The 9,369-nt window shown below is 43.4% G+C and overlaps 1 long non-coding RNA gene and 1 pseudogene across 1 annotated transcript; one reads left to right on the forward strand and one right to left on the reverse strand.

Moving 5' to 3' along the window:
• Positions 1-278: 278 nt before the first annotated feature.
• Positions 279-2,944, reverse strand: LOC109770551 (aspartic proteinase Asp1-like; annotated as a pseudogene).
• Positions 2,945-4,981: 2,037 nt separating this feature from the next.
• LOC141039269 (uncharacterized) lies at positions 4,982-5,512 on the forward strand. Its single transcript, XR_012200189.1, has 3 exons — positions 4,982-5,069; positions 5,150-5,326; positions 5,442-5,512. It is a non-coding gene; the product is annotated as an uncharacterized lncRNA (long non-coding RNA).
• Positions 5,513-9,369: the final 3,857 nt, after the last annotated feature.

Raw genomic sequence — 9,369 nt, forward strand, 5'->3', positions numbered from 1 at the left:
AAACGGGTCGTAAATTCTGATTAACGTGGTAATTACTTGAGAGTCGCTAATTAGTATAGGTATCTCTACTCCTAATGGACGACTTGGTGAATAGTCCGCGCGGTTAATTTTCGCTGGTTTATTTTCGTCACACTCCCACCGCCGTTTTTTTTCGTCATCGCACCACCTCTGCCTTACTCGATCGAAAAAACCAGTGCAAACAAGACCCCTGGGATCGATCCCTCGTTCACAGAGCTGATCGATCTCCGCCGCCGCCCGATCGCACGCCCGAACCACCCCTACGCCCAGACCGCGGCGGATCCATCCCTGTGCCCAGACCGCGGCGGATCCATCCCTGTGCCGCGCCGCGGCGGATCCATCCCAGTGCCGCGCGCCGCGGCGGTCTGCTGTTGGATCGGCCGAGGACACGGGGCCGCGGCGGATCCATCCCAGTGCCGCGCGCCGCGGCGGTCTGCTGTTGGATCGGGCGAGGACACGGGGCCGCGATCCCGCGTGTCGTGTTCGCCGGCGATCACGACCCCGATCCGACGGCGGCCACCTTCTGACCACCCACGGGGTGTCAACCGGCGCTGCTCCCCTTTCAGTGGTACGTAATGCAAGTTCATACACATTATTTCATACTGAATCTTTCATGCTGAAGGCCATAAAAAAAACATCTCAGGAGGCGGCGATCTGCTGTGGGATCGCTTCAGGAGACGCGAAGCGATCTGGTGTGGGATCGCTTTAGGAGACGGGGCCGCGATCCCGTCTACGTGACGCCGTGATCCCCTTCTGGACGCGCCCAGCATCCAACTTCTGTTGTACGTATTGCAGGTTTATACTCAATAATCTCAAGTTTATCTTTGATGGAGCATGGTAGGCTTGAGTTGGTTGCTTGTGCTTGTGCCGGTCTCCTGTATTGCAGGTTTATACTGAATGAAGTTGGAAAACAGAAATACCGGCAATGGAACCAACTTACTACCCATCACGAAAAACAACATTTGAAATCAAAACTTACCACTATGCTATCCCAAATTATATGCATCCTTTCTTCAACACCTGGGATCAAGTAATGAAAAGAGAGATGCCTTAGCCAGCTTCCATTTGCAATGACACACCACAGTTTCCTTTGTTCAAGCCCTATGGCTTACCATTTACGCCATTGGGAATCTTCCTGAAATCATCAGAATTATCATCTTCCTGAAAGAGAGATGCCTTAGCCCGCTGCCCTTTCTCATTGTCATAAATTATCATCTGATCCTGCATTGTGATGTCTACAGAACAGGAAGATCAACTGCATTATTACAAGATCCCAGATATCCTAATTTTAGAAACTGGGTACTGTCTGTATGAATTTATACCTCCAATTATGTTGAATGTCTGTTTAGCAGCCGTACCATCAAGGATGCCTAAGCACACATTCCCATATTTCTGGCACAAAAAAGATGAGAACATTTTAGCTTTCATTTTTTCAGTAAAATGTTTGGTAAAAATTACTGCAAGTTGGGTTATCGAACGCTTACAGTGACAATGAGGTAGTTTTCCGGAGGGATCTCCATGACAGAATTCTTGCCAAAGTTCAAGAACAGTGACTTGAAATCGTTCTTGACCTCTGACACATATTTGAATACCTTCTGCCCTTTCCAGCAAAGAGGCAGAATGACGTCTGAGACTTCTTTAAGTGACTTGCTGAGACCAGCTTTGAGCTACAAGACAAGTATCCTAATTTTAGAAACTGGGTAATGTGTTTGAAATCTACCTCATTCACAGTTGCTTGGTATGGCTGGGCGGCAAAGTAGGTGTAGGTACTACCGCTGTCAAATACCACCTCCATTGGCTTCACCCCTAGCGAGCGTCGGTCGAAGTACAGTGTTCCTGAGCCTGGTGAGTAGTAATTCCTGAAAATAAAATATTGTATAACGTGTGAAGCCAAAAGGTCTTTCTGAAACCTTATACAATTTACAAAACTTTCTGTTGACACGGAATGTAAACCCTATATACAGGCATTCAGTTCAGGTGGTCTGAGTTCCCAGCAAAAAAGAGATAGTCTGAGTTAACACGTTTTAAGACGCTAAAGTTTTTACCCTTTTTCTGAATTATTATTGTAGTTTATTGATATTAATATGAAATACACTGCTTGATGATAGACTGGAAACATTCAACAGGGTTGCAATCAACTGTACAGGAGCATTATCACTGAGTTGTCATGTGAAGATGATGAATTTATTTTACCCTCCTGTAGCTCCAAAGCGCAAAAATATAAGGATAGCTTCAAAATTTATTAATTTTTACTTTGTCATGTTGTTTCAACAACAGGGCCATTTCATTAGGTCCATGCCATGTCACTGGTGATCAAGAAATCAACCAAACACCAACATAGCCTAATTCTTAGACTAAAAACAAATCCAAGATTTGCAATTGGCAACACATTTATCAAAATGTTAAGAATAATGCATTCTTACCCAGATGTGGTACGAGCCATGGGAACCCAAGTTACACGCGAGGTGGGTACGATATCATCCCCAAAGAACAGGAAGCCTCCTCCATTCGTGCTGAAGCAATGGCCAACAACAATCTTGGTAATCCCTTTTTTGCTTGAGCTGCTAGAGCAGGCTAACTGATCCTTTCCCAAGCGCAAGCAAGCCGTCCGTCGCCGCCTGCACCGCGCCATTCTTTCCCACTTGCTGATCATATCCACAGCTGAAAACAGAAGCAATTAAACATCAAGAACGGAATTAAAACACCAGTACTAAGGCAATGAAACATAAATTGGCATATATTATTACCCAAAGGTGAGGTTGGCACGGAGAGTGGATGAATTCTTCAGGGAGAGTGTAAAGTTGTCAGCGACGAGCACGCCGAGTGAAGTTGCCTTGTCCATAGCAGCCTTTTCTGCTTTGTGTTTGTAGGATTCCAAGCCCGCAGTCAAGTTCCCGTTCACTGGAATGACAAAGTCGATGTGCATAGAGTAGCTTAGGAGTTGTTTACGTATGTTGCTGAACATGTTTAGTTGCTGTACATGTTTGCATAACTGATTGTGCTGCTTTTTACTTACTTTGATTGCTTGGTTGTGTGGCTTGTTCTTTTTACTTTGCACTGCCAAGAAGCAGCCTGTCCAATAAGCATAGTCTCCAAGTTGTCTCCAAGTTCACGAACGAAAGTGCATGAAACATAACAATTAAGAATCAGTCTGTTTACATAAAACCTCCCAATACGGAGGCCAGGAGTTGGATCCTGGGCGCGTCCAGAAGGGGATAACAAAATAAATGATTGACGGTAGACAACTTCAGTATGAAACATAACAAAATAAGATCATTAAGCCATTGTTAATAGTATGATATCTTTGCTTGTAGGTAAGTATGGGGAATCCACAAAGCAAATCTGCGGAACATACAACAGCGTCAGGTGTACCTAGAGGTAAATCTTTGACTAAATAACTTGCCGCACATGTCAAGCTATATCCCGATTGTGATTTCCTTAAATGACGTTGTTTCAGATAATTTGGATTGGACAAATGATGGTGAGAACAACCTGAGTACCCCATTTATGACAGTTGGATTGTCAATTTATCATGATTTAATACTATTTATTTATCGAATTGATCTCGCTTACTTGTATGAATGACACTCAGATGGGATGACACTTGAACCGTCTGAACAAGCAGTTCTTCCGGATATTGAACTTGTGGGTACTGAAGGTGTAGGATATCAGATGGCTGGGACAAACGTTGTTGATAATCACCCTATTAGTCCAGGTATGAGGCTGTGCGGATAGAGTACTCATTATTTTATTCTCTTAAGTTCGTGACTTCAATCTCAGTTACTTGTATGAACCATGCTCCAGGCCACTCGATACCTGAACAGACTGCAGACCCGGTTGTTCCCCAACCCACTGATGGTGATATCACATGTGTTCAGCGGCCTCCCGATCTGAACTCAGGTGAGCAAAAAACATATTGAAAAGGAGACCCGGCAATCTCGGTTATTTATCATGCTTATAGAGGTTGTGTTGCAGACATTCAAGAACAGTCTAAGAACAATAACATTTAGCTTTTGTTTTGTTCCAGATGTTCTTGATGTGTGTCCTATTGATGGAGGAATACACCTGTACACTATGTCAACTGCTCAAGATTTATCCCAAACCGTTTCAACATCCGAGCACATGACTACAGGATCTTTCGAGAATATCACCAAACAAACTAAAAAAGGTATCTTATATGATGAAAAAAGGGAGCAGATAAATGCCAAGAGGCGAGCTAATTATCGGCGGAAGAAAGAGGAGGAAGCAAAGAAACTTGAGCATGAAAGTCAAGCTTACCTTTCAACATCCGGTATAATTGTTTGATTTTTAATGAAAACAATGTGCATTCCTGCTTTGACTACTCTCACAGCTTGCTGCATCTATTATTAGACCGTCTATTTACTTGTATGAACCAATTTCAGATCAGTCCATCACTGAACAGACCGCAGTTGTTGTTGTTCCTCAACCCACTGATGGTGATGTCACATGTGTACCGCGGCCTTCCGAACTGAACTCAGGTTAGTATAAAACATAATCATTACTCTCTACTCTTCGGATAGCACTAAACTGACCCGTTATGACCACTATCGGTTATTTTTACATCAAGCGAGCAACACGGCAACCTCATCAACGTTTGTGTCTCTCAGTTGTCTCACTGACGAGTTAGCCGCAGCCGTAGCACAAAGTGTAAACGGTATTACAAGATTCGTCTTTCGTTGTGAACCGTATCTATCTTATAGAGGTTGTGTTGCAGATGTTCATTAACATACTAAGTACATTATCATTTTGGTTTGGTTTTGTTCCAGAGGCTCTCGATTTGACTCATATGTATGGAGGAAATCACGTAAACATCAATGCAACTCCTCAAGTTTTACCACAATCTGGTTCAACATCCAAGCACATGACTACAGGATCTGTCGTGCGTGTCTCCAAACCATCTAAGAAAGTTATCTTGTCTAATGAAAAAAGGGAGCAGATAAATGCCAAGAGGCGAGCTGCTTATCGGAGGAAAAAAGAGGAGGAAGCAGAAAAAGTACAGCATGGAAGTCAACCTGACCTTTCAATATCTGGTATGATTGTTTGATTTTAAATCAAAACAATGCACATTCATGCATTCACTACTCTCACACCTTCATGCATCTATTACTAGATGACAAGAAAGAGCTAATAAATGCGCGGAGGCGGGCAACGTATCTTAAGAACAAGGAAAATGCTGACATTAACAAGGAACAGATGAAAGCTCCGTTGGTAGATGGTTATCGAAGAAAATATGATGACGCCGCCGGCAAGCATCTCCATCAAAATATGCCTGCCGTTGACATGTCGGGTACAACTATTTCTATATTACAGGCCAAACGTCTATTGAATATACTCCCTTTGTTCATAACAGTATGATTATTATCTGAGAATCCGTGAGTATGACACCTGCAACCATATTGCAGGTATGCAAAATGTTCCACGGAGCGCTCTCGGTGATATCACTAATGGGGTACAAGCTCACCCTATGCTCCTTACGGACAAAAATAGCCAGATCAAGGCTCAAGGGCGAGCTACCGTGAAGCACAAAGATGATAACCTTTCTGCCCTTAAAATATCAGGTTAGAATTTTTGATTCAGCTGCCTCTTGATAGTATATATATTCCTAATGTTTCTGGATACAAGTGTTTAATAAGTTATCTTGGAAAACAAGCTTATCAAACTAATTCTTTTATCGTCCTCTCGTTTGACTTTTGATTAGACATTAGTACATTGTGAAAATGGACGGAAGGAGTCAGCTGATATGACCTACATAATATGCTGGTACCTTTTGTATCAATGATCAATTAATGCAGTACTGATTAGCGTTTTACACTGTTGTATAACCAGCCGACCCAAATAGGTCCAGCTATACGTCATTGTCACAAGATGAGGCGGTATTGCCTCATACCAATACAATCAGTACAGCTGTCATTCATGATAACCAACTACCTAGAAAGCAGCGTGGTAAGCAACGCAGAACTTGCTTAACTCCTGATCAAATGGAGCAAACAAACGCGCGGAGGCGAGCAACATATCGGAAACATCTAGAGCACGGAACTATCGATCTTGAGGAAAAAAATACCACGCTGCGAGAATGGAGGGCATGCAGCAAAGAGAAGGGGGAGTTAAGTGCAAAAAGAAAGGCAACTTATGTGGCAAAGAAGCACACCCCGTGCAAAGAATCCCTCGCACTGCCACGTCCAAACCTAGCAAACTTATCCCACGCAACACCCCTCTCTCGGGCCGCCGAAGGTGATTCATCTGATGGCGACCCGACGACAATCATGCCGAATTTCATTGTTGGTACCAATGGTATGATAATTGTATTGTCACCTTGTTGTGCTCATTCTCACCAACAATGATCTGACATGACGTTGTCTATTGTCAAATTCGCCATGGAGATAATGCAGACGAAATCGATGGGTTCCGAGACTGCATCACTGGCGATGAGACGACACCATCCGACTTTATGGATGAGGAGTACTACATGTTTCGCGACGAAGGTATGGTCAACTATAATCTATGAATTTGTGGGGCTTTATCATAATTATAGTTAGTGGTAATTAAAGTTTTGAACATCATGTTTCAACAAATGCACGTAGGATACGATAATGACACCTTGGAGGATGAAGAGGAAGCGATCATGTCGTCTGCTATACCTAGCGAGGTTGATCCATTAGACTTTGTCTACACAAACATCCCAGACACGACTCGCATCCTGAAGCTCGACGCAAACTACAAACACTGCAAGGCAAAACAATTGTGTCTGAGACTGACGGCTTCTGCTGTCGCAATGGCCAGATCGAACTTAAACAACCTGAGCCAATCCCAGAGCTGATGAGGCTATGGTCAAGCATGAATGCAGATTCTAGACATTTTCGGGAAAACATACGCTTCTTCAACGGGCATTTCGCCTTCACAACCCTTGGCGTCAGCCTTGATGAGAACTACACAAACATGAAGTCTGGGGTGTACACATTCCGGGCACACGGCACCATCTACCACAATGTGCATTCGTTCGGGCCTAGCTCCCATCCTGAGCATCTGCAGTTATACTTCTATGATGATGACCCAACCATCACTCATCGTAAGGCGGCCACCAAGCAATTAGACCAAGATGTCGTGAAGAAGTTAGTAGACATACTCAAAGAAAACCCGTACTCCCAGCAATTTAGGAGTTTGGGTACACACAAGGACAACCTCGATGATTACAGGATAGACCTAAACACCGATAAAAGGCTTGACCAAAGAAGATATAACAGACCGTTGTCATCTGAGGTCGCTGCAATTTGGGTTGAGGGCAACGACCTAGCAAAAAGGTTTGACCGGAGGATAACACTTTGTGGTAATAACAACGAAAGGCACATTATACATGTGACCTCCGGAGCATATGACCCTTTGTCTTATCCCCTATTCTATCCAAGGGGAGAACTAGGTTGGCATCCGAAGCTACCTAAACGTAATGTTCCTTTGGAGGTTGTACTAAATCCTCAACTGGTCCATGATGATGATGAGGATGCAGGTATGCCGTCTGCGTCCCATTTTGCTACAAATAATATTTTGTTTGTCGATTATATCCTCATTTTTATGGTACTCAATCATGTGCAGAGGGCAACAGCAGGTTGTGCGTCTCTGTCAGAGACTACTACTGTTACATGCTGCAGACACGGCCTGCGATCTTTAATCCCATACTCTGTGGAGCACGCCTCTTGCAGCAATGGGCCGTCGACATGTACGTCAAGATTGAAAGTTGTCGGTTAAGGTGGTACAGGAAGAACCAGACACAGATTCGTGCCGACTTGTATAAAGGAGTTGTTGATGCGATCACATCGGGGGAGACACGAGCAAGCGCTGGTGATGTGTTTTCATCACATAGTTGTCCAATGCAAACCAAGAGATACCGAAACAGTGGAAGAGCAATAATTAATAATGGACTAGATTAGTTAGTAGGCTAACTGAATTGAGTGCAACAACTAATTACCAAGAAAGAGGCATGCTACGGTAATTATTGTTGTTGTCGTCATGGAGGGGCCGTCTGTCTCACCTTGCCGCGGAAGTGGTGGGGGTTCCGGAAGACGGCGGAGTGGTAGGCGATGTAGACCACAGGCTGCACCACCGTGGCCGTGTCTTGGCCGTCGTGGAGCAGTCTTCGCCCTGGCCCTGCCTGTGAGGCCGGGTCACGGCGCCTCGATAGAGCAGCGAGTAGGAGATCAGTTCAGGGCATGCCTAGAATATTGAAATTTAGAAAATTTGCATGCCTTTACCAAATTAGAGGACATTTTCACATTGTACGTTAACTGTCACAAACGTCTATAGATCAATGCTGTTGCTACTTTGTGTTCCTTATATTTTGCAAAAAAAGGAACTCTTTTATCCTGTGCCATAAAACTCTTCCTTTTAACACTTCTATATGCTGGGTTGACGGCATCTCATCAATATAGCTAGGTCTCTAATTTTAGTTCTGAAGTAAACGGATCCAGTGGGTAAACAAGTGGACATACAGTAGGCTTATCCTTGCCAAAATGGACAAATAGAGTGTTTTGCAAAAAAAATAAAAAATTTGAAGCTCTAACAGTCGGGCTGTTGGTAATGAAAATGTCAAACCTTCATACAAATAGGCAGCAATGCACGTGCATACTGGCACTACTTGTGTCATACTGGCATTCTAAGATGACGATCACATACCTTTTAGACTAAAAATCATAACGACAGTTTCACTTCTAATTAAAAATCCACTTTGTTTATAAAAAACTATGTACGTTATGCGTTTGTTTTACAATTCTAAGGCAGAGCAAAGACCAGACCTCATTCAGTGTTTCACTCTTCCCTGTTCTTCTCAATTATAGTTGTAGTTACAAGGATCATGACGCAAGCAAGCACTTCGACAAAATTTAAGATGATGATTCTTTTACGAATCTAAGCAAATTGGATTGGACAACGCCGCACACTCACTACACTCACTCTCAGTTGCGTGATCTCAAGAGTTAATATTCTAGAGAAATCTTGGTTGTAGTAGATGACTGATTAGAAAACAACTATCCGTAAATTAGTGCATGTTGTTTTGGTATGATTATGTATGTACATCCGCAGGTGCAAATGCAAACAACAAATGTGCATGCAAAAGTAATAATTCAGACGAGCACACATATGCACAGAAATAAAAGATACCACCTCACCTTCAGAAAACCCATGAGTGAACGGAAACTGTCGTGCGACAACATTACTGATCCTCACATACTTCATCCTTCATCGCCACCATTGTATAAAAGAAAAGCCTGGACACAACATCAACGCTCGACCTACTTCATCCAGAACCCCTGAAGCACACCCCTGGTATCTCCATACAAGAAT

This window comes from Aegilops tauschii, chromosome 1 (assembly GCF_002575655.3).
Source record: "Aegilops tauschii subsp. strangulata cultivar AL8/78 chromosome 1, Aet v6.0, whole genome shotgun sequence".
Taxonomy (NCBI): Eukaryota; Viridiplantae; Streptophyta; class Magnoliopsida; order Poales; family Poaceae; genus Aegilops; species Aegilops tauschii.